Below are 23595 nucleotides of genomic sequence, written 5' to 3'. Positions count from 1 at the left end.
CAACTCGGGTTACGAACAGAAGAGTTTACAAAAATTTGCTTCAGTACGCAAACTGTGTTTTGGTTCACGAACACGAGCCACGGCCATCTTCCCTGCTCTGACATGTGGTCGCGCCTTCCTGTAGGTGAGTGGTCACAAAGATTTTTTTTGAGAAGCACCACCCCAACATAATTGTAACAAACAGAGTGTTAAATCTGATGAACGATAATGTGGTCTCTCATTTCCGGAGGGTTATGCAGCGCAGGAAAAGACAAGTGACATTGGACAGATTTTTCACCAAAACTGAGCCTGTGGCTAAGAGAAAAAGAAGAGAGGAAACCCCTAAAGGAGATCTCCCCAATATCCTTATGGAGAAGGACTCTCCCTGCGAACAATAACCGCCTCCCACCTGCCTTGCTCCATGCCAGAAGTCATCTCAAGCAAGGTTAGTGTTCTCTCTCTCTTCATAGTGTACTGTACTGTACTTTGTTTCATATTTTTGTGGTTCAAAAACAAAAAAAAGTTCAGGATTAACCGAATTTACATTTAACCCTATGGGAAAATTTGCATCGGTTCGCGACCGACGTGGAACAAATTACATTTATGAACTGATATATCACTGTACAGTATGCCTTTTATAACCTGGAACCCTTTTTTGGGGGGTTTTCAATCTTTTTATTAAAGGTTTAATTTGGCCATAGATGGCGCGATTTTCTTTTCTGCAGGAAAGAAAATTGCTTGATTCCCCCATAAACTAGCGATTCAAATGATTCAAACCATCTATGGCCCGCTTTAATGTAAGTACATATAGAGAACAGTATAGCCATAGAAGTTTTATGTTAAATGTAGGTAGAACTTGTAGCACATAGTAGGTACAGCAAACTCATAAGATCAACCTAAACCATCAAAACTAACCAGGGATGGTTAAAAAATAAATAAAAAATAGTGGGTGCGCTAATTACAAAAGTGCTTGTCAAATAGGGTAAAACCTATTTTCTGCACAACTCTCATTGCAATTAATAAAATGACATTGTCATACATATGAAATTGTCATATCAATCTATCTGTGTCATATTTATATTGTTATACATTATTATAATGCCTATGATATTCACTTTGTGGTTACGAATAGCTGCATGTTCTTCTGGGTTGTAATTTTGTATTTATTTTTGCGATTATGTTCAATATTTCATCTTTGGTGTGCAGGATATGCATACAAAATATAGAACTATTTAGTATTGAAAAAAAAAATAGAAAACAATGAACAATACACTAGAAACAGACTAAAGCACAATAAAAGCACTGAAAATGCACTTACAAATCATATTAAAAGGGTCAATGTATAAATATTTTTTTCATTATTATGCTACTATGGTTGGTAAATAGATAGGAAGATATAGATAGAAAAGTATATTATATTTATTTGTTTTAAACGGTTGTCTGCATGCCTGAGCTAAGGGCTCATGGAGTCCAGTAAGCAAATGCTACATTAATCATCTGCACATACTCAAGATGGTCAAGGCCAGAAATGCTAGGGGGTGTTTTTTAAAGTGATCCCCTTGCAAAATAAATCATGGAGACAAGAATGGATTGGTTAGTTTGTTTTGAATAATACAAATGAATTAAATAGTGTTTTTGGTCTGTGGTTTAAGTAATATAATGACTGATGATTGTCTGGCAGTTTTGTTGATAGACATTTTTAACAGTCACTGAAAATATAATTAATACAATGGAACTCACTATAGCAGCTTAGATTTCATACATTTTAAAGTGTATGCAATATTTACAGGCATGGAAAAAATATTGGCACCCCTGCATTTCTGTCAGATAATGCACCACTTCACCCAGAAAATTGTTGCAATTACAAATGTTTAGGCATTCTCATGTTTATTTCTTTTGTTTATGAACCAAAAAAGTAGAGAAACAAAATGCCAAATCTGACACATTCCACGCAAAGCTCCAAAAATAAAATAGAATGGACAAAATTATTGGCACCCTCAATTTAATATTTGGTAGCACACCCCTTGGAAGAAATGGCTGAAATCAATCACTTACTGTAACCATCAATGAGTTTCTTGCACCTCTCTACTGGAATTTTAGACTACTCTTCTTTCACCAACTGCTCCAGGTCTCTCAGATTGGACAGGTTCCTCTCCACAGAGGCTCTATGGGATTTGGATCTGGACTCATTGCTGGCCAGTTGAGTACTCTCCAGCTCTTTGTCTTAAACCATTTCTGGGTGCTTTTTGATGTGTTCTTTAGGTCATTGTCTGTTTGTGAGATCCATTACCTCTGAAGGAGACACAACTTTCTGACACTGAGCCCTACATTACACCCCAGAATTTTTTGGTAGTCTTCAGATTTCATAATGCCATGCACACAGTCAAGACATCCAGTACCTTAAGCAGCAAAGCAACCTCAAAATATCAGTGAACATCCACCCTGTTTGACTTTAGGGACTGTATTCTTTTCTTTAAAGGCGTGTGTACAGCAGGGGCCCGTGTATTCACTCATCTTGAGATCTTATCTCTTATCTATTGGCAATGTATGCTAGGCCCAGATATTGTCCTCTATTGCATTCTGGACTCTTCAGCGCTATTGTCTCTGTTGTTTGATGTGTGAGACATAGCTGCCCCTGCTCTAATCTCAGTTTATTATTATGACAAAACCAGTGTTGCAGTTTTGGAGTCATTTGTAAGTATTGTACAGATTTGTGTATTTTGTAGGCTATTGGATTTCTATTTTGGATCGTTGGTTTTGATTAGATGCTTCTGTGTGCCGCACACATTCCTTACAATTTTGTGGAAATTTTCCATACTGTGACATTTTATCGGATTTTGTATATGAGGCTCAATCCAATGTAAGATACTGAGACTCGTTCTTTTTTCTTGTCATTCCTTTTGAATCTTGATCGTTGTCCCGAAGAAGCCCAATGGCAAAATGCGTAAACACACAAAGGCTCAGCTTATAAACGATATCATTGTATATGATTTTTAATTCTTGAATACTGTTATCTATTATGTACTTTTTTAGATAAATACTTGTTTTTTATATATATACTTTTCCATTGTTTCCATGCCTTAAAAGTCCAACCCCTGGTTACTTTTAGAAGTAGCCTTTTTTTGTGATCTTTTCTTTAAAGGCCTCAATTCCATTAAGCTTTTTGACAATGTTGTGCACAGTGGACACAGGAAAATTAAGATCGCCTGTAACCTTGAGATTGTCCATGCACTCCACAATTTTTGTTCTCAAATCCTTAGACAACTCGTTTCTGCTCTATCTCTTCTCCATGCTTCGTGTGGCACATGGAGACACACAGCAGAAAGGTTGAGTACATTTTACACCATTTTAACTGATTGATGGTGTGGTTTCTTTTTTTTTATGTTTCACAAATGCTGGTGTGATTTCTATATTGTCAGCACCTGTTAATTGATACAGGTGAATCTAATTACAAAATACAGGAGCATCACTAACTTGGAATGCAATTATTTTTTACAATTTTGAGAAGGTCCTCCATTTTTTGTGTCATACCAATACAAATAAAGAAATAAATATGAGAAAAAAAAAAGAAATAAATATGAGAATGCCTAACATTTGAAATAGCAAACATTTTCTGGGCAAAGTGGTGCATTATTTGACAGGAATTCAGGGGTGCCAATATTTTTAGCTGTGATTGTAGATACAATAAACAAATAAGTAGGGCCTTTCATTTCCTTGTTACTTTTAGGACAACTTAAAGCGGAGGTTCCGCCAATTTTTTTTTTTTTTTAAAAGCCAGCAGCTACAAATACTGCAGCTGCTGACTTTTAAAATATGGAAACATACCTGTCCAGCACGCCTGCGATGTCGGCAGCCGAAAGCCGAGCAATCGATCGTCCCTCGGCTGCACATGCCTCCATCCTCGGTGAGGGAATCGGGAAGTGAAACGTTGCGGCTTCGCTGCCCGGTTTGCTACTGTGCATGCGCGAGTAGCGCGGCACGCCGTCACTGGTCCCTTCTCTCTCCTGGGAACAGCGTGTTTCCCAGAAGACAGCGGGACGTGCAGGTAGGGGCGTGACTGCTGCAGAGTGTATTCCCGGAAGTGGGTGCAAATATATGTCTTAGACAGGTATCTGCACCCCCCCTCCCCCCTGAAAGGTGCCAAATGTGACACCGGAGGGGGGGAGGTTTCCGAAAAGCGGAAGTTCCATTTTTGGATGGAACTCCGCTTTAATGTATTATTTAGAAGTACACAAAACGTATCATGGACATCTGATATTTTGGAGCTTGACCTTCAAGCTAAGCTAAGCGTTAAAACATGGTCTCTTCCAGTATTGTTGCTCATTTAGTTCTTTTGAAAAGTGAAAGCAAAACCAGGATGTGACTAACAAATGAATTGAAGAGGAAACTTTAGACAATCATAATTGTGTAATTTTTAAACCACATTGAATATTTTTCATGCACACTTTTCCCAAGCGCCCCTCACTCAATAAAGTTACATGACCAAAAATATGTACATTTTAATATGTAGACCAACAGGGGACATATACAAAAACCTTCCACAAATTACGCATAATACAACATTATTTTATGAAATGATATGAAAAATGCACACATACATGACTTGTATTAAAACAGTCATTGGTGAATTTATATGTGATATGATATGTTCTATATCTTTTGGAATGGTTCTTGTCTATACAACAAGGATTGACAGGCCGTGTTACTCTTTAAGGCTGTGCATTGTAAAGAACATACAAGCACTGTGTCATTTGAGGTCTGTCTGCAACGTGTGCCTGCCCAGCCTTCAATTTTCAGCTCCCTATGGTTTCTCTTTCCAGACAAAGTTTCACATTACTGTTTCATTCCTGCTCAAGGAAATTGTTCTCCTAACTTCATTATTCTTTTTACATTTCAAAGCTCCTTGTTAAAGAGAAGAATGTAATTCTGTCACATATATGTGAAAAAAATCATAATGTTGCAAAGTTATAGGAGTGACTAAGATTACAATGAACGGGGGATTAATTTAAACAGGCAGGAATAAGTGAACAGCTGCTATAGTTTTTATGGTCAGACCCACACATAAACTGAATGTCAATATAAACATAGACATGACCATTTTAACATACAGAGAGGGAGGCCAGTGTCATATTGCTTAAAGCTGAACTCCAGACAGATGTCAACGATGTAAATAATTGCAGCTTTGTGTTTCGTAATAAAAAAATCCACAAATATATGTTTTTTTAAATGCAATCAATGTAAGTACCTGGATTTGACTTGGTATCAGCTGCATGTAAATCATGTACAACAAAGCTCAAAGTGAAAGAGGAAGAAGCAGCAAAATGAGCCAATACATTCATGTGCTAACAAGGGGCTTGCTGACAACAGAAGAAAGCAGTGACAAAAAGATGAGCTCATTACTGTGCTCTTTCTCCATCACTATCCAGCCACAAGCTGGGAACAGGTCTGTGATGGCTTGGGTTCAGAGGACGTGGGTTGAATGATGCTGGCGATTATCTAATCCAGAAGAATGGGGGTATCTAGTGAAAAGGAGGAAAGAATTTTGTTTCTATTAAAAAGCCTGTGGTGTGCAAAACACAACCCAAAAACTCCACCCGGTGCAGAAAAAATGTGCACACACATAAAGAGTGATACAAAAAATTGTGACAGGTGCATCGTCAAGTGGCCCTCCGAAAAGGGCCCAACCCTGATCCCCCGAGAAGTTAGGCTCCTGGCAGGGACTGAGGTAATCTGTGGTCTGTGCAGCCAAAGCCGACACGGACACAACTTCCTTGAAGGGTCTGCCAAAACAGAACCCTCCTCGGTGGGGCTCCCCCGAAAAGAGACCCCATGAGAGCAGGTGAACTAAGCCAGAAGGCCATGTCCACCTACTCCCAAGACATTCAGGGCTGGCCCGAGGACGGGCACCCTACTTATCACACACAAGGTGTACAAAAAGTGCACCAACAAAAGAAAGACAAAAAAGTGACAAACAAGGGGTAAAATAAAAAAGAAAGTGGGGGAGAAGGAAGATGGGAGATGTGAGGAGAAAGTGACCATCGCGCAATACGATGGCCGGCCCTCCGGCCGGGAAACAAAAATTCCCCTGGTCCTAGCCAAAAGGCTCGGCCCTAGAGGCAGGTTGTAAAAAAGTGTATGTGGAGATGTGACCAAGGTGCCACACTTGTTAAGTGCCCTCTCAAACACTTAGTGCAAGGTATGGCACCCCTGGACTGCTAGTGAACAGGAAGAAAGAATAGCACACTCACATTTAGGAAGCTTGTGTCCAGCATTTACATTTCTGTCAGCATCAGTCCTTAATTTAAAGTGCACCATACACCAATTTTCATTCAATAAAGTGCATCCAATCACACATTTGCTTGTGTTATCCAGCCACAGCATGCAGAGGAGGTGGTGGACTGGCTCACTAAACCATTCTCATCCTCTTTATCCTCTATCACCCAAGCTGACACTAGTTTGCAGTCCATCACAGCTGCCAGAGCAGCCTATTCTACCTCGTTGTCCACAGTTACCTCTGCCATAGCCCCAGCATCATGCACTAAGGAGTCAGCTGAATTATTTGAACTAAAGTGTCAGTCTTGCACCCTTCAAGAGTAAATGTTGAAGAGTTACAGCACCACCAAGACTCAAGGCCTAATTTTTCCTCACCTGTGTGGCATTTTCTAAGAGCAGAATCCAATCCTGCATAATAGTGTTATGGTGTGAAGGCACCACCAACACCCAAGGCCCAATTTTTGTCCATCTGTTACTTCTATTCAAAGTCTGTAAAAGAGACAATAGACTTTATGTAAAAAAAATGTTAATCTTGGCCAGAGAGTACTATCATTTGGCTTCTTCACATAAGGCTTGCTCACGGTGGTGCAAAACTTTGTTATTTCCATCCAAAGTCTGCCAAAGGGACATTAGAATTTATCCCAAAAATCTCCAATCTTGTTCCAAATGCACTAAACTGTGGCCTCATCATACAGACTGGCACCCCAAGCCATTGCCTACAAAATAAAGAAAAATCTAATTTCTTTATAAATGTCAGTTTTGCTGCAGCAGGTTTCTATACACGGTACAGGTGCCCCACTTTGCAGGCAGGCTAAGGGGACCCCCAGGCACTATATTTAAAGTAATTTGTATTGTTTCACTTTAAGCATCATTATAATCATTGCTCCTTTAAAAACAATCTTTTAGAAAAAACTAATTGCATTGATACAATACCCGGCACCCCATACCCTTTTTATGACCAATAACTTGCATATAAGCCTTCAAAATGGGCACTTTTGATTTTTCAAGTTTGTGTCCCATAGACTGGGGTTCAGAATTTTTGCAATGTTTGGGAGTTCTGGCCCAACTTTAGTATATATATTTCTTGGCTTCCTGTTTCTTATCTACCACCATTGTATAAGAGGTGCTTTTCCGTAAGAGGGTTTGTTTGCTCTTTTGATTTTATCAATTTAGTTGCTCTTTACATGTGTATATTGTCTGGGATATTTATACAATTTTTATGCTGCATAGGGCCCATTTCCAGCATGGTAATATACTTTCTATTAGCGTATTGTTCTGAGTTGGTCCCAATGGTTCTAATGTTGGTTGTAAAGTAGAGATTATTAAGTCAATATATATATATATCCATGATAAATACATAAGGGTCAAGGTCCGATGAGTTGGATGCTGCTGACTAGTGAGGATGTGCAGACTGTGGAAAGGTTTGTCCAGACTCAAAGCATACTGCAAAATAGAAAGAGATATCCTGGCCACCTCACACCTCACCTGGCCAAAATAATTAACAGGTAAAAGCAGCCTTAGCTTCAATCACCCAAACCACAACTCCAACATGTTTTGCCCGCCATTAGTGCTTAGTCATGGAGATGAGCGTCTGCTGGTGGCAGGGGAATAGATACCATCATCAGCTGCCTAAATATTGATGTAGGTAAACCGCTCAAAAAATGTAAAGAGACAGCTGAGTGTAGCATATGAGTCCAAGCACCTGAAAAGCAACTGCAGTCAGGAAATTCATGTGTGATATAGCAATAATAAAAACTGATAGACAATTTAGAGGCTTGCATACACAGGTGCAAAAAGTAAATAGGGACTAATAACAACAAGTGCAAAAATAGTAAAAATAAAAATATTGCATATGAAATTAAATAAGAAAAAAAGAAGAAAACTGGCATAAGCAATCCTGCAAAAGCATAATCCCCTAATTAATCAAATTAAAAAGATATGCAGTGGAATAACGTTCTTACAGGAGGTCTCCAATTTACAAACCAACCCCAGTGCACTGTTTAATTTGGAAACTATTAGCCAGATTCAGATACAATGGCGTATCTCTTGGCCCGCGTAGCACATATCATTTGCACTACGCCGAAGTAACATAGTGAGGCAAGTACAGTATTCACAAAGCACTTGCTCCGTAAGTTACGTCAGCATAGCACAAATGGGCCGGCGTAACCCCGCCTAATTCAAAGTAGGCATGTAGTGGGCGGGCTACATTTAAATTAACCGTGACCCCATGTAAATGAGGGCCGTTCGTACGGCGCATGCGCGCGCATGCTCAGAATCACGTCACAAATACTCCCTACGTAACGACGTCGGCTCACGTAACCTACGCCCAGCCCCATTCACGTACGCTTATGCAAACAACGTAAAGTACGACGGCTGTTCCATCGTCCATACCTTGCATGGGCTGCGCCATCTTTTTGGTGGTTTATCTTTACGCCGGCGTATGTCTTACGTAAACGGCGTAGCTTACTGCGACGGCGTACGTACATTCGTGAATAGGCGTATCTTGCTCATTTACATATTTGACGCGTAAATCCACGTACACGCCCCTAGCGGCCAGCGTAAATATGCACATAAGATACGACGGCGTAGGAGACTTACGTCGGTCGTATCTTAGCAACAGTGAGGCGTATCTCATTTTAAGAATGCGCGCAAAGATACAACGGCGCGCATTCGGACTTACGACGGCGTATCTACTGATACGCCATCGTAAATCTCTCTGAATCCGGCTATATGTGGCAAATGTGGCAAATGAGGTTTAATGTTGGGCTAAGAATATGCATGCATCATACATATTAGGGGGTACAAATGGTGAAGAAGGATCTGGGTGTTCTTGAAGATCATAAGCTTAATAATGGCATGCAATGTCAAGCTGTGGTTTCCAAAGCAAGCAAAATCCTCACTTGTATTAAGCACTTCAGCTCCAGAAGATTTACCACCCTTCACTTTAACTAAAAATTGCACGGTCGTGCAACGCTGTACCCAAATACAATTTATGTTATTCTTTTGCAACAAATAGAGCTTTCTTTTGGTGGTACTTGATCACCACTGCAGTTTTTATTTTTCGCTATGAACAAAAAAGACTGACAATTTAAAAAAAAAAAAAAACTATATACTTTACTTTCTGCTATAAAACCTATCCAATAAAACATTTTTTATCAGGTTTCTTAATCAGTTTAGGCCAATGCGTATTCTGCTTTATAATTTTGGTAAAAAATCCCAATAAGCATATATTGATTGGTTTGTGCAAAAGTTATAGAGTCTACAAACTATGGGATATTTTTTATAGAATTTGTATTTATTTATTTTTACTGGTAATGGTGGCGATCAGGGACTTATAGCGGGACTGCGATATTGCAGCAGACAGTTGGGAAACTAACTGGCACTTGTGAAACTTTTTGGGGACCATGCGACACTAATACAATGATCAGTGCTAAAGAAAAATGCTGTGCTAATGATACTGTCTGGGAAGGGGTTAACATCAGGGGTGATCAAATGGTTAAATGTGTTCCTATCCTATAATTTACTAAACTGTGGGAGGTGCTTGTACTAGTGGAAGGCAAAGATCAGTGTTGCTGTTTTGCAGGAACACAGGATCAATGCCTTATTCACTGACAGAACAGCAATCTGCCTTGTGTAATGAGCAATCGGCGGGTGCCGGCGAACATCAAGTCTGTGGTGCCTGCTGATCAGCTCCGCTGTAAATAATCACAGCAGGAGTGGGCGGCCAATTGCGCGCCCTCAAGCTGAAAGTGCTGGATCGCATACTAGGTACATGATCCCAGCACAGGAGAGCTTCCTTCCGCCATATATATACAGTATACGATGGACATGCAGTTAAGAGAGGGATAGAGAAAATTTTACCCCTGTACAAATCATTAGTAAGACCTTATCTTGATTATTCAGTTCCGTTTTGGGCACAAAATCACAAAAAGGATAATCGGGGAACTGGAGAAAGTGCAGCGAAGGGCAACCAACTGAAAGGGGCATGGAGGAGCTTAGCTATGGGGAAAGATTAGAGGAACTGAATTAGGCGCAGTTCACACTGCCAAGGCCTGAAAGTCCTGCGACTTTACCAGGTGACTTTGGGACAACTTTGATGCAACTATGACTTTGAAGCTACTTCAGGGAATGTCTATGTAATCTTTCTGTAATGTCGGATCCAAATCACATCAATTAGGATGAGGATCCGACTTGGAGACTTCACTTCAATTCTATGTCGGACCCAAGTTGGATCAAAGTAGGGCAGGAACCTTTTCCAAAGTCGCACTAACACAAGTCAGACCAGTTAAGATGGCTCTCATAGGGAAACATTGATTTTCACATGTCATGCAACATGTGCTCTCAATGTCAGAGCACATACCACACCAGTGTGAACCGGGCCTAGGGAGGATATGATCAACATGTATAAATACATAAGTGGTCCATATGGTGAGTTTGGTATTGAGCTATTCACTTTAAGGTAATCACAGAGGACAAGGGGCACTCTTTACGTCTGGAGGAAACGAGGTTGAGCCCTCGATCACACTGAGCACAGCTTTGAAATTGTACAAGCTCAGATGATTTCAAAACCGTATTTCAGTCCAACTTCAAGGGCATGTCAAATTGTGTCGATATAAATGGGGGCTTAATCTTCCAATTAAAGCGGATGTGCCATGGGAAAAAAATATTAAAAGCCAGCAGCTACAAATACTGCAGCTGCTGACTTTTAATATTAGGACACTTACCTGTCCTGGAGTCCAGCGCCGATCGCAGCAGAGGACGAGCGATTGCTCGTCTCTCTGCTGCTCCCCCCGCCATCCACGCTGAGGGAACCAGGAAGTGAAGCGCTGCGGCTTCACTGCCCGGTTCCCTACGGCGCATGCGCGAGTCGCGCCGCGCCCGCCGATTGGCTCCCGCTGTGTGCTGGGAGCCGAGTGTTCCCAGCACACAACGGGGGGGGGCGACGGGATGTGACGGAATGCCCGTCTTTTGCCCGTGAATGCCGGGCCGGAAGTGGGTGCAAATACCTGTCTTTAGACAGGTATCTGCACCCCCCCCCCCTGAAAGGTGTCAAATGTGACACCGGAGGGGGGAGGGTTCCGATCAGCGGGACTCCACTTTAGGGTGGAGAACCGCTTTAAGGAAAGGTTTTTTCACAGTAAGAGCTGTGCAATAGATTCCCTCAAGAGCTGGTTCTATCAAACTCAGTAGATGGTTTAAAAAAGACCTAGATTCCTTTTTTAATGCACATAATAATATAACTGGATACTAATATGTATAGGTAAAAGTTAAGGATTTTTTTCCCCCTGCTGGAGCAAATGGGATCATGCTATGCTGGAGTTTTTCACCTTCCTCTTGATCAACCGTGGATAGTATTGTGTATATGGGATTGTATACATTTTTTTTTTTTATTCTCTTCTATTGGTTGAACTAGGTGTCTTTTTTCAGCCAGACTAACTACAGGTGATACAGAGGTCTGATATTGTTCTATGTACAATCCTTGTTTTATTGATTGCATGTAATATTCAAAATTTCTGAGATTGTGGATTTGGGGTTTTTATGATCTGTAAGCCATAATCATCACAATTATGACAAATCACAGCTTGAACTATCTTGCTTTGCATGTAATGAGTCTATCTCATATATTACCGTATTTATCGGGCTATAACGCGCCCCGGAACTTGAAGGAAGATTCCTGCAAAAAAAAAATACTTACAGTTTGGATGCCCCTCGTCGGTGTCTTGCCCGTCGTCCATCGAGTCCTTCCCGTCGTCCATCGGTGGCCTCGTCCGGTCCGGCGTCCTTCTGCGGCCTTCCCCGCTCGATCCCCGCTTCCCGCGCTGTGTTCGAACCACTGCGCAGACATATACCAAGCGGAGTACACTCGGGTATAGTCGGGCGGGCTCGGCTCCTCTCGCGTAAAGGACGTTCAGGATGTGAGCGCGAGAGGAGCCAAGCCTGCCCAACTATACCTGAGTGTACTGCGCTCGGTATATGTCGGTGTAAATAAACACAGTTATCAAAATAAATGTCCAGGATTGGTACTAAGGACCAAAGGTAAGTGATCCCAACACATAATAAAGGGTAAAAATCCAGTGAAATCAAGTGCAAATAAAAGTCTCGCATCCAAAAAGCATATATTTAAAGGTGCAGTCCTTGATAGCTGTGAGTAATAAGAGATGAGAAACCAGGAAATCCAATATTTCAGAGAAGAGCAAGCTTCGGTGCGCACACCTCTAGTGGTATAGAATGATCACCTCAAGGCCATAGCACGGATAGCCTGGATACCACTCAAGGTGTACTCAAAGATCCAGCAGGATGAGGGCTAGATGTGGCCTCCACATTAAATGACCATATTGGAAGAAACAAGAAAAAGAGGAAGATATGGCGTAATACTGGAAGCAAGGGTCTAAAAAACGATCAATCACATGCACATGCACTCACATGGAGGCCGTGAGCAGTGGGCCTATCTCCTACGAACGGCGAGTTCGTGCGACCCAGTCTATGATCTTGATTGTATGCTGATCCTCTCTCTTTGGCCTCCACCTAAACGTCCACGGATACTGGCACTAAATGCTCAGCAGGTATAGATGGGCAAAGAGAGAAGAAGGCACATAGTACAGCTCCGCTTCAAAAAGTATTTAATATAAAAACATATAAAAACCTCACATTTAAAATGTCAGAAATATCCAAACAAAACGAGCAGCGAGCTCATATCTCTCCCTTCAGAGTGTGTGAGGTCTGGTACTTCCTGTCTCTACGCGTGGCGTCATGTCACATGACTTCATCAGGAGATCTCCTGATGAAGTCATGTGACAGCTTGCTCTTCTCTGAAATATTGGATTTCCTGGTTTCTCATCACTTATTACTCACAGCTATCAAGGACTGCACCTTTAAATATATGCTTTTTGGATGCAAGACTTTTATTTGCACTTGATTTCACTGGATTTTTACCCTTTATTATGTGTTGGGATCACTTACCTTTGGTCCTTAGTACCAATCCTGTTTATTTTATTTCTTTATAAGGATTTTGCTGCATAGTGTTAACCTTTTCCAGATCACCCACCTTCACAGTTCAGATTGCACACTGCTTGTAGAGTTCACCCTGCCCAATTGGTGGGACTTATTGATCACTGTTTTGTTTTGCTTTTTAGTTTATTGTTTTTTGTTTTTCGCCCTATCCCTCCATACCCACACAGCGCAGTTATTATCACTCATTTCATTTGCAAGTTTCCTCTACTATTTGTGATCAGTGTAGAAATCTGCAATAGCTGTTATTCATAAAATAAGTCCACTATGTTTTTTCAGCTTGTAATTGCATTTTGGTTATCCTAAAACATGCCTGTGAAGTAGCGTCCCTTATTTCCCATTGCTGTAGATCCAAAGTAATATGCTAACGGCAGACATCAAAGAAAAATACAATATTTACTTGAAGAGCCATAAACACGAGTTCCTGACAAATAGGTGGCAATTCACATATGTATGAATAATGAATGTCACTGAAGACTGTACAAATATTATTGTCTTTGTCTCTAAATAAAATGCAGTAGTCATGTTGTACATACACAGAGAATGATTAACATGAGTCTAATGATCCCCAAAGACAGCAGATCGCTACCCACTAAACACGTGTATTCCTTCTTGGAATGTATTATGCCTTTTGATGTCCCTTATACAAAACGCAGTGCATAATTCTGTGAAAGAGTAATTTGCTAAATTGTTTCCTTATGACTACAATACAAACACTTTAGAAATGCTGACAAGAAGAAAATGCCTAGCAACTGTGGAAATCAACATATTATTTGGAATGGAGTCAAGCTATTTTTTTTTTTTACTTTTTCCTAGTTCTCACCATAACATTTAAAATCATTATATGTAATATAATGTAATACATAGAGTGGAGGTGATGGACTTCAGTCACTGGGCATCTCACCCACTTGGGCCTAAAATATTACTTTTATTTCACATACTTAGTTAATAAGTTACAAACTAAGTTAGAAATAAGTTTAAATATACCAAAGTGGTTAAGATGCGCATCACTTCCACTGTAATGTTAGATTTACGTTCTCACACTGGGGACTTTTGAATACTAGCACTAATAATTTGGCTATATTTTCTAATACTTCATTATATATAAAAGGAAAGAAATATATAGGGAGAACCAAGTGGCGGCTCATCTATAGGGGGTGCACAGATTCTGCCCCCCTGCCCATGCTTCCGGCCCCCTAATCTACATTCGAGCGCCGGACGCATGGATTTCAATAGGGTTTTTTTTTTTAACCACACGATTAGAGCCCAAGGCTCTAATTGGCTTAAAAAAAGGTGGGCTTGGGGCGCAGAACACTGCGCACTGAGCCCACCAAGTTGTGTGACAATAGCAAATTAATATTCGCTACTGTCTTCCTGATTATCCTCCCAGCCAATCAGAAACCAGCTCCTGAGACCCGAAGAGCAGCAGCCCTACCCTATCCTCATCTCCTAAGGTAAAGCCACCTTCCTTCCATCCACACCCCGGCGCGCGGCGGGGGGGATTTGTGGGCGGGTGCCCGCCCCGACACCACACCTCATATACCACCTACATACCGACTGGGCACCGCTCCTTGCACTGCACAATCCCCAGTCACTGTTCCCTGTACACTGTCTGACCACTGCTATGCTTGCCGTATATACTGCCTTTAACAACTCCCCTCATACTCCCCTCATAACGCCCCTCATAACACCCAAACACTTCTCCTCACACTAGGCCTGACCCCAGTAACTGCAGCGTGTACACCGTCCAGACATTGTTCCCCTCCCCGTATATGCTGCATGGGCAACTCTCCTCACACCAAACACCAACTCTGTAGAGCGCTCCTCACCTGTTACTGATAGTGGTGTGAGTGGGGTAAAGGGGGGTTGGCAGCGGTGCGTGGCGGAGGTGCAAGTGAGTGAGGGAGGGTTTGTTTGCTGCCCCCTGCCCCAAAATATTGAGGACCAGCCACCACTGGGAAAACCACAAGAAGATTACATGATCGGCTGAGAGAACACATACTGTATACAACATAAAAAGAGGTTTTAATGGTCATAGTCACTCTGCATATTTCAAGAAGAATCATTCTCATGAATGATTCTACATCCTCATTGGAGGGGGGTGTAGTTGGACCCACAAAGGCCCGGATTCTTTAAACACTTACGCCGATGTATCTCTATATACGCCGCATAAGTGCACAGATGCGCCGTCGTATCTATGCACCTGATTCTTAATGCAAGATACGCCTGAAATGTGGCTTCATCCGACCGACTTAAGTTTCCTACGCCGTCGGAGCATGGGCGCATATTTACGCTGGCCGCAAGGGGCGCTTCCATTGATTTACGCGTCGAATATGCAAATGACCAAGATACGCCGATTCACGAACGTACTTGCGCCCGTCGCAGTAGTATATGCCGTTTACGTAAGGCGTACGTCCGACGTAAATATATTAGTATAAATGGAACATCTTTGATATATGATCTGGGTTTGTTGCCAACACCCCTGATGAACAAGGAAAGGTGAGGAGTCCCCCGGTGTGGGGCTTTTTAGGCAACAGTAGTTAAAGTAGGGATTTTATAAGCAAAATAATTGTATTTATCATGTAGAAAAAAGAATTTACAACATAATAATTAAAAAAAAACAAATGTCATCGAAAGAAAAGTTGAAAATGATCCACAGAGTGAGTACAAGGTCCTACGCGTTTCGGGTTTTCCCTTCTTCAGGGGCCGAGGTCTGTGTGGAGCCAGAGTGTATCTAATAAATTTACAAAGAAAAACAAACACATATTGTGGGTAATGACTTACAGTAAAAAGGAATGGCAACATGCATATCAGAGTGCAATTTAAAAGCATCATACCAGTCAAGGCGTTTTCAACTTTGCAGAGCCCTAAAGGACATCCCAAACATGGCGCAGAAATTCCGCAAGATGGTAAAATGTGGGAATGAAAAACTGGCATCTTGTATCTCAAAAAAAGCAAGACCCTGGGCCAGAGCTGTCAGAACGTGGAAGTTAGCTGTCCCTGGGATACAAGGGACAGTATGCACATAAGTCTATAAGACCTTTTACACAGGGTTGTTATTTAATAACTCAATACAGATTGAGATTTTATATTTAGTAGAATTTTGCAGAAATTGTGTTTGTATCTGCTAATAATGAGTGCGTTTTGAGCAAAAATATTGCTTTGAGAAACATTTACGCCAATATCACAGGTGTCGTAAAAATCAGTAGCACCTTCTTCTTATGCTACTGCTCATGTTATTTAAAAAAAATATTGCTGTAAGGGAAAAATAAAAAAGCAATGGAAAAATTACAAAAAAGGCAAGAGGTTAAAGGTGGAGCATAGGGCCTGACAGCAAAAGGGTTAAACATGGACTGGGACATCAGTTGTTTTATTGACACTAGTTAATAATTGAATCACAATAAATTAGGTTGTTCCTTTGCTTAGATATTAGATTCTCTTTGTTTATTATATAACTGTTGTTTTGTCTCTGTATCAATTTTAATATTGCAAATTTTTATGTTTTAATTTTTTTTTTACACTTGTACACAGACTGTTTAATCTTGAGACCATATTTAAGTTTTTATGAATCTAACTAAATTTAGTGGCCAGATTCTTTTATTTTTATTTATTAAAAAAAAGTTTTCTATTTATTATCCTGTGTTGTACTTATTGATTTCAATACAGTGTTGTTATTGGTATATTTTTCTGGCTTTGTTTATACAGTACAATTACTGGTCCACAAAAATATGATGGTGTTTAGGGTCTAGGACAATATGGCCACCAACAGTAAAGTCACTTCTGGTTTGGTATGTTGGAATTCAATTTCCACAAATTTGGTGGCATACGAGATGTTTTTTGGCTATGAAAATATGGCTTTAGATCTGTCTCCTTGCCTTGATGGGAAAAGATGTGGGAATGCTGGTGCTAGAGGTCCCCTGAAGATATTCTATTGGACAAAATGCATAGGGAGGTATCTTAGCCCTGATGGTATGCCACTGTCTTGGATGCTGAGCAGTGGCACTATTACAATTTCGAATAAAATTACTATATATAGTTTCACTTTGCTTGCTCCTGTGGTGAGCTTTACTGATATAGTGCAGTGCTGGTTTGCCATTTTCTCTGCTGTCATTCGCAGGCAAAGTATGTGGTTCCTTTGGGCTGATTTTGTGATGATAGAGAAGGAGTGAGCTCCGTTTAATGCACCATGATGGCTGTTCTGCACAGTTTGTAGCTCATAGTTCTGGTGAGTTTGTAATTGACTAGTGTAACAGGCGCTCCACGCACCTGTTACTTTTGGGTAAGACAGGTGCTTTCAGCGGCGTAATGCGTTCCATGCTGGAACGCATACGGCGCTCGCGCGATGACGTCATTAATTGAGTGATAGGGGGCGCTATACCCGATACCTAATAAGTGTATCAGAAAAAAGAGAACATACACTAACTAAAGTATATGCGCAAATGTGAATATATAGATGCAATTCAGGCCCTGACAGCATGAACTGCATAAGGTGATATATATAATAACTTAATCTTGAATACATAAAAATAGATATATAGTGCCAATAACCATTTGATAGGTGTAAAGGTGAACAATATATACGTGAAACACAATATAAAAATGCGTGCTCCCAAAACCAAGAAAACAAAAAAGAGTCCAAAGAAAAAAAAATATATGTATATATGTTAAAGGCACTGTCCATGCACTCTTAGAGTGATAATTGGCATTCTCCCAAATGGCAACAAATCAGCTTGACAGAGAGGCATGCAATCTTCTTTAAATCATGTGCATACAATTTAGATTCTTCCACCACTTAAGAGTTGACACCCAAGAAGTGCTGATATAATGGACTCTTACCAGAGCGATAGGGCTTGCTTAATTAAAAGAAAGCCAAAATCGCATGAGCAGAATAATGTCTGCAAGCATAGGTGCGTCCTCCACTGGTGTCACAGGCTATCTCTCTCCAGGAAAATTAGGCAGATGGGACATGAAAAAGCAGAGAACAACTCATAGTGCAACCGGTTTATTTGAGATAAAAAATTAAAAACAAAGCAGGGCCAAGTGGCCACTTACACTAATGCCGCATACACACCATCACTTTATGTGATGAAAAAAAACGACACTTTCTGTGAAGTAAAAAATGACGTTTTTGAAACTTCAATTTTCAAAGACGAAGTTGCCTACACACCATCGTTTTTCTCACAATGTTCTTGCAAAGTGAGGTTACGTTCCACCACGTTTTACCATTGAAGCTTGCTTCATAAGTAGCTTCTGGGCATGCGTGGATGAAAAAACGTCTTAGAAAACTATGTTTTTTGCTACACACGGTCAATTTCTGTGAAGTAAAAAGTGCACTTTTGAAAAACGACACATAAAATTGAAGCATGCTTCAATTTTTTTTGGTCGTTTTTTACAAGACATAAAACGACGTTTTCCCCCACACACAGTCAATTAAAGTGACGTTTTTAAAAACGTCATTTTTTTTCATCACATAAAGTGATGGTGTGTACGCGGCATAACAAGTGCCCAACCCGGCACTAGGACTGCAGGCTCAGATACGGAGGCGTCAGCCTCTACTTCCGTGTCGGCGCGGTTCCGTCAGGTGTCCTCGCTCCCCTAAAGACGTACTAACGAAACGGTCGTCGGCGGCGTAGCCTGGTCACCCTTTTGAACTCGATCCCCCACCCGCATTCGGCTGTAGCGAGGACACCTGACGGAACCGCGCCGACACGGAAGTAGAGGCTGATGCCTCCGTATCTGAGCCTGCAGTCCTAGTGCCGGGTTGGGCACTTGTTAGTGTAAGTGGCCACTTGGCCCTGCTTTGTTTTGAATTTTTTATCTCAAATAAACCGGTTGCACTATGAGTTGTTCTCTGCTTTTTCATGTCCCATCTGCCTAATTTTCCTGGAGAGAGATAGCCTGTGACACCAGTGGAGGACGCACCATATGCTTGCAGACATTATTCTGCTCATGCGATTTTGGCTTTCTTTTAATTAAGCAAGCCCTATCACTCTGGTAAGAGTCCATTATATCAGCACTTCTTGGGTGTCAACTCTTAAGTGGTGGAAGAATCTAAATTGTATGCACATGATTTAAAGAAGATTGCATGCCTCTCTGTCAAGCTGATTTGTTGCCATTTGGGAGAATGCCAATTATCACTCTAAGGCCTCGTACACACGGCCGAGGAACTCGACGTGCCAAACACATCGAGTTCCTCGGCCAGTTCAGCACTGAAGCCGCCGAGGAGCTCGGCGGGATGAGAGCTCCCATAGAACAACGAGGAAATAGAGAACATGTTCTCTATTTCCTCGCCGAGCTCCTCGTCGGCTTCCTCGGCCGAAAGTGTACACACGACCAGTTTCCTCGGCAGAATTCAGCGAGAAACTCGGTCGGAAGCTGAATTCTGCCGAGGAAACTGGTCGTGTGTACGGGGCCTAAGAGTGCATGGACAGTGCCTTTAATATATATACATATATTTTTTTTTCTTTGGACTCTTTTTTGTTTTCTTGGTTTTGGGAGCACGCATTTTATATTGTGTTTCACGTATATATTGTTCACCTTTACACCTATCAAATGGTTATTGGCACTCTATATCTATTTTTATGTATTCAAGATTAAGTTATTATATATATCACCTTATGCAGTTCATGCTGTCAGGGCCTGAATTGCATCTATATATTCACATTTGCGCATATACTTTAGTTAGTGTATGTTCTCTTTTTTCTGATACACTTATTAGGTATCGGGTATAGCGCCCCCTATCACTCAATTATTCACTGAATCAGAGATCTATATGTTCTCTTTTTTCTAGGGGAGCTGATTTTTGATATATGATTTATTTTATTTATCCCACACTTTTAGTATAATTTCTGATGACGTCATTGCCTGGCGCCGAGATGCGTTCCAGCCTGGAATGCGGAAGTGCGCCGTATCATGGCGGTTACCTGAATCAGTGCTAATGCACTGCACCTTTCCACTGCCTATAAAGGCATTCAATTTAAATAGATACTTTGTTCTATTATTGTTGGCCGTAGCCGGCTAGGCTACCAGCCTTTCCTGCCATCTTTGGAGGCATCAACTATCAATGCTACAGAGGTACTACAGGACCCAGCAATCCCTAGACTGCATCGCTCCCCATGCTGCTCCACCGCTCCAGGCAACAACTACTCCTTTAGTTCTGTTGCACCTGTTACAACAGAGAGTCATTGCTGGGGACAACCTTGGGCCTTCCTTGCTGAACATCCTAACCACGGAATCCCTATTGCCTGCACAGAAGCCTGCAAACGGATAAGTAGCTATTGTGTCACTTGTAGTGCTATAGGAAGAACTGTTGCTTATGTTTCATCTAAACACAACTGCTATTGTTTGTAATCTCTGGTGGCTATCAACATACTATGTGGGATATACTTCCTTCCTAAGGATTGTTTGCTAAGCAAGAACTTAAAAGGACATCTACACCCAAATTTCCTATGCTATATTCACTTCACATGTAACAATTAGTTGTTGCTACAACTCCTATTTACAACGTATACTCTTAAAGTACCTGAGCTATATTGCCCCCCATATGCAACTATTAATTGTTACTACAATTCTTATTTACTACGTGCTGACATAAGTGCTACTTGTATATGGGCCCATGCCCTAAAGTTGCGTAACATGTTCGCCTAAAGTTTCTATGCTAAGGGTTGATGTATTCTATACCTTCTCCCTTAAGTCGCCTAATGCACAACGCTATGTAATACTCATAATCACTAGCGTACAGTTGTGCATTGCAATCTTTTAGAACATAATATAATTTTAAACGTTAAGCTAAGTTACAACTAGATGGTATGGTGTGGATATACATTATAAAAAAAAATTCCATTTGGACATGGTGGTGGATATAGATTACTTTTTCACTATGATGAACTCTTTCTGTACAATGTTTTTGTGATTTCATAGCAATACAAAAGTGATCAGGTTCGGGATAACTTGTCAATTAAAAGTTCTTCAGGTATACAAATACTATGTTAACCACTTAACGCCCGCCGCACAACTATTTACGTCCACAGAATGGCACGTACAGGCAGATGGGCGTATATATACGTCCCTGCCTTCTAGCGGGTCGGGGGTCCGATCGGGACCCCCTCCGCTGCGTGCGGCGGGCGGCTTATTTCCGGGAGCGATCCGACTCGAGGGGACGGCTGTTCGTTTCTGTCCGCCCCCTCGTGATCGCTTCCAGCCAATCCTGTGAGCCGCCGCCGTTTCAGTTCCTCTGCCTGTAAAATGTAAACATAGGCAGAGGAAGTGATGCAGCTCTCATCTCTGCGTTTTTTTCAAACCACCGAGATGAGAGAAGAGTTACAGTAAGTCGCACCTAACACTACACTGACACCACACACATAGGCACATTTAACCCCTTCCGATCACCCCCCCCCCCACCCCCCTGTCACACTGTCACTGAATACAGTGATCATATATGTACTGATCACTGCATTTAGTGTCAGTGTGACAGTTAGTGTGACAGCCAGTTAGTGTTAGGTCCAGGGTAGCCCCGTACCCCCCCTAATAAAGTTTTAACCCCTTGATCACCGCCCTAGTTAACCCTTTCACTCCCTATTGCCAGTGTCACTAAGCAATCATTTTTCTGATCGCTGTATTAGTGTCACTGTTGCCGCTAGGAAGCACATTTTTTTTTATTGCGATTTTTTTTTTACTAAAGACCTGTGGCTGAATACATTTTGGCCTAAATGTTTGACTAAAATTTAGTTTATTCAATTTTTCTTATAACAAAAAGTAAAAAATATTGTTATTTTTCAAAAATGTCGCTCTATTTTTGTTTATAGCACAAAAAATAAAAATCGCAGAGGCAATCAAATACCATCAAAAGAAAGCTCTATTTGTGGGAAGAAAAGGACGTGAATTTTGTTTGGGAGCCACGTCGCACGACCGCGCAATTGTCTGTTAAGGCGACACAGTGCCGAATTGTAAAAACGCCTCTGGGCATTTAGCAGCATATTGGTCTGGGGCTTAAGTGGTTAAATTGTTATGCAACAGATAGAAATTTCACTCAAGACAAAAAACATTTTTTAAGATACCGTACAACTTTTGCAAAACTCTTGCAAAGTGAACAGCCTAAAGCTTGATTCACACTAATGTGTTTTTTTTTTTTTTTAAAGGGTAAATTTTATTGTACATATTAACAGTATCATACAAGGATACAACACAGTACACATTTTGTACAACATACGTCAAGTACATCAACTACTGATTATAGAGTCATCCAGTTCAGATCTTGAGACACATTGCATGTAAAGAAAAAAACAACAGAAAATCATAGACCATAAACAGGGATCATAATGGAACATTATCACCTGTCCTATGCCATGCCCCCAATGTGCAAACAACTGATACCATCCAGCGCTCAACTTGGTTACAGGGCTCCTCCCACCTCTCTAGCCACCTGATAATTGCTAATCTTTATGCCCCTGCATCCTCCCCCGACACCCTTTCCACCCATCTAGCCCATACTTTATCAAATTTTTTAGGACAACCTCTGGCAATACAGGTCAATTTATACATAGGCACGGCCCTATATACCAGGACCACCCATTCTTGTAAGGACGGGGGTGACGGATTCTTCCATTTAAGGGCCACTGCTTTCTTTGCGTAGCAAAACAGTACTCTAAGCAGATTTTTCTGTGAGTTTGATATTTCCTCCTCATCCAGATCCCCTAAGAGACATCTGGCCGGGGAGTAAATGTTTGGAAGCTCCATAGTATCCTCAAGAAATTTTAGTATTTCCCTCCAGAAGCTCTCCACCCGGGGGCATAGCCATATCATATGAAAGAAATCTCCCTCTGCTGTATGGCAGCGAGGGCAATCTGATGATTCCCGTCTACCCATCTTGTGTAGACGCTTGGGAGTATAGTAAATTCTATGAAGATAGTTGAACTGAGTCAACTTGTCTCTAGCTGAGATTACCGAGGGTACCAACGTGTCCAGAACCTCCGACCATGTATCTTCCGTGAGGGACGGTATATCTTCCTGCCACTGCGACAGCACCCTCCTCATTCTAGGAGAGAACGATGTCAACAGCATAACGTAATATTTGGAGATCAACTGTGTATGTTCCCCATCAATTAATATCCTTTCCACTCTAGAAGGGGAGAGCGCCACCACCCCCCTGCCATATTGGGCATTTACCGCATGACGCAGCTGAAGGTACCGAAAGAAGAATGTGTTGGGGACCCCATATTCCGATTTCAAATCCACAAAGGTCTTAAAGACCCCATCTCTAAATAGTTGATGAGCGTACTTAACCCCATATGCAGCCCAGCACGACCCATCTGGTACCTGAAATATCTCCCGAAGTTG

Source organism: Rana temporaria, chromosome 5 (genome assembly GCF_905171775.1).
Source record: "Rana temporaria chromosome 5, aRanTem1.1, whole genome shotgun sequence".
NCBI classification, from domain to species: domain Eukaryota; kingdom Metazoa; phylum Chordata; class Amphibia; order Anura; family Ranidae; genus Rana; species Rana temporaria.
Note: the sequence above shows the minus strand (reverse complement) of the source record.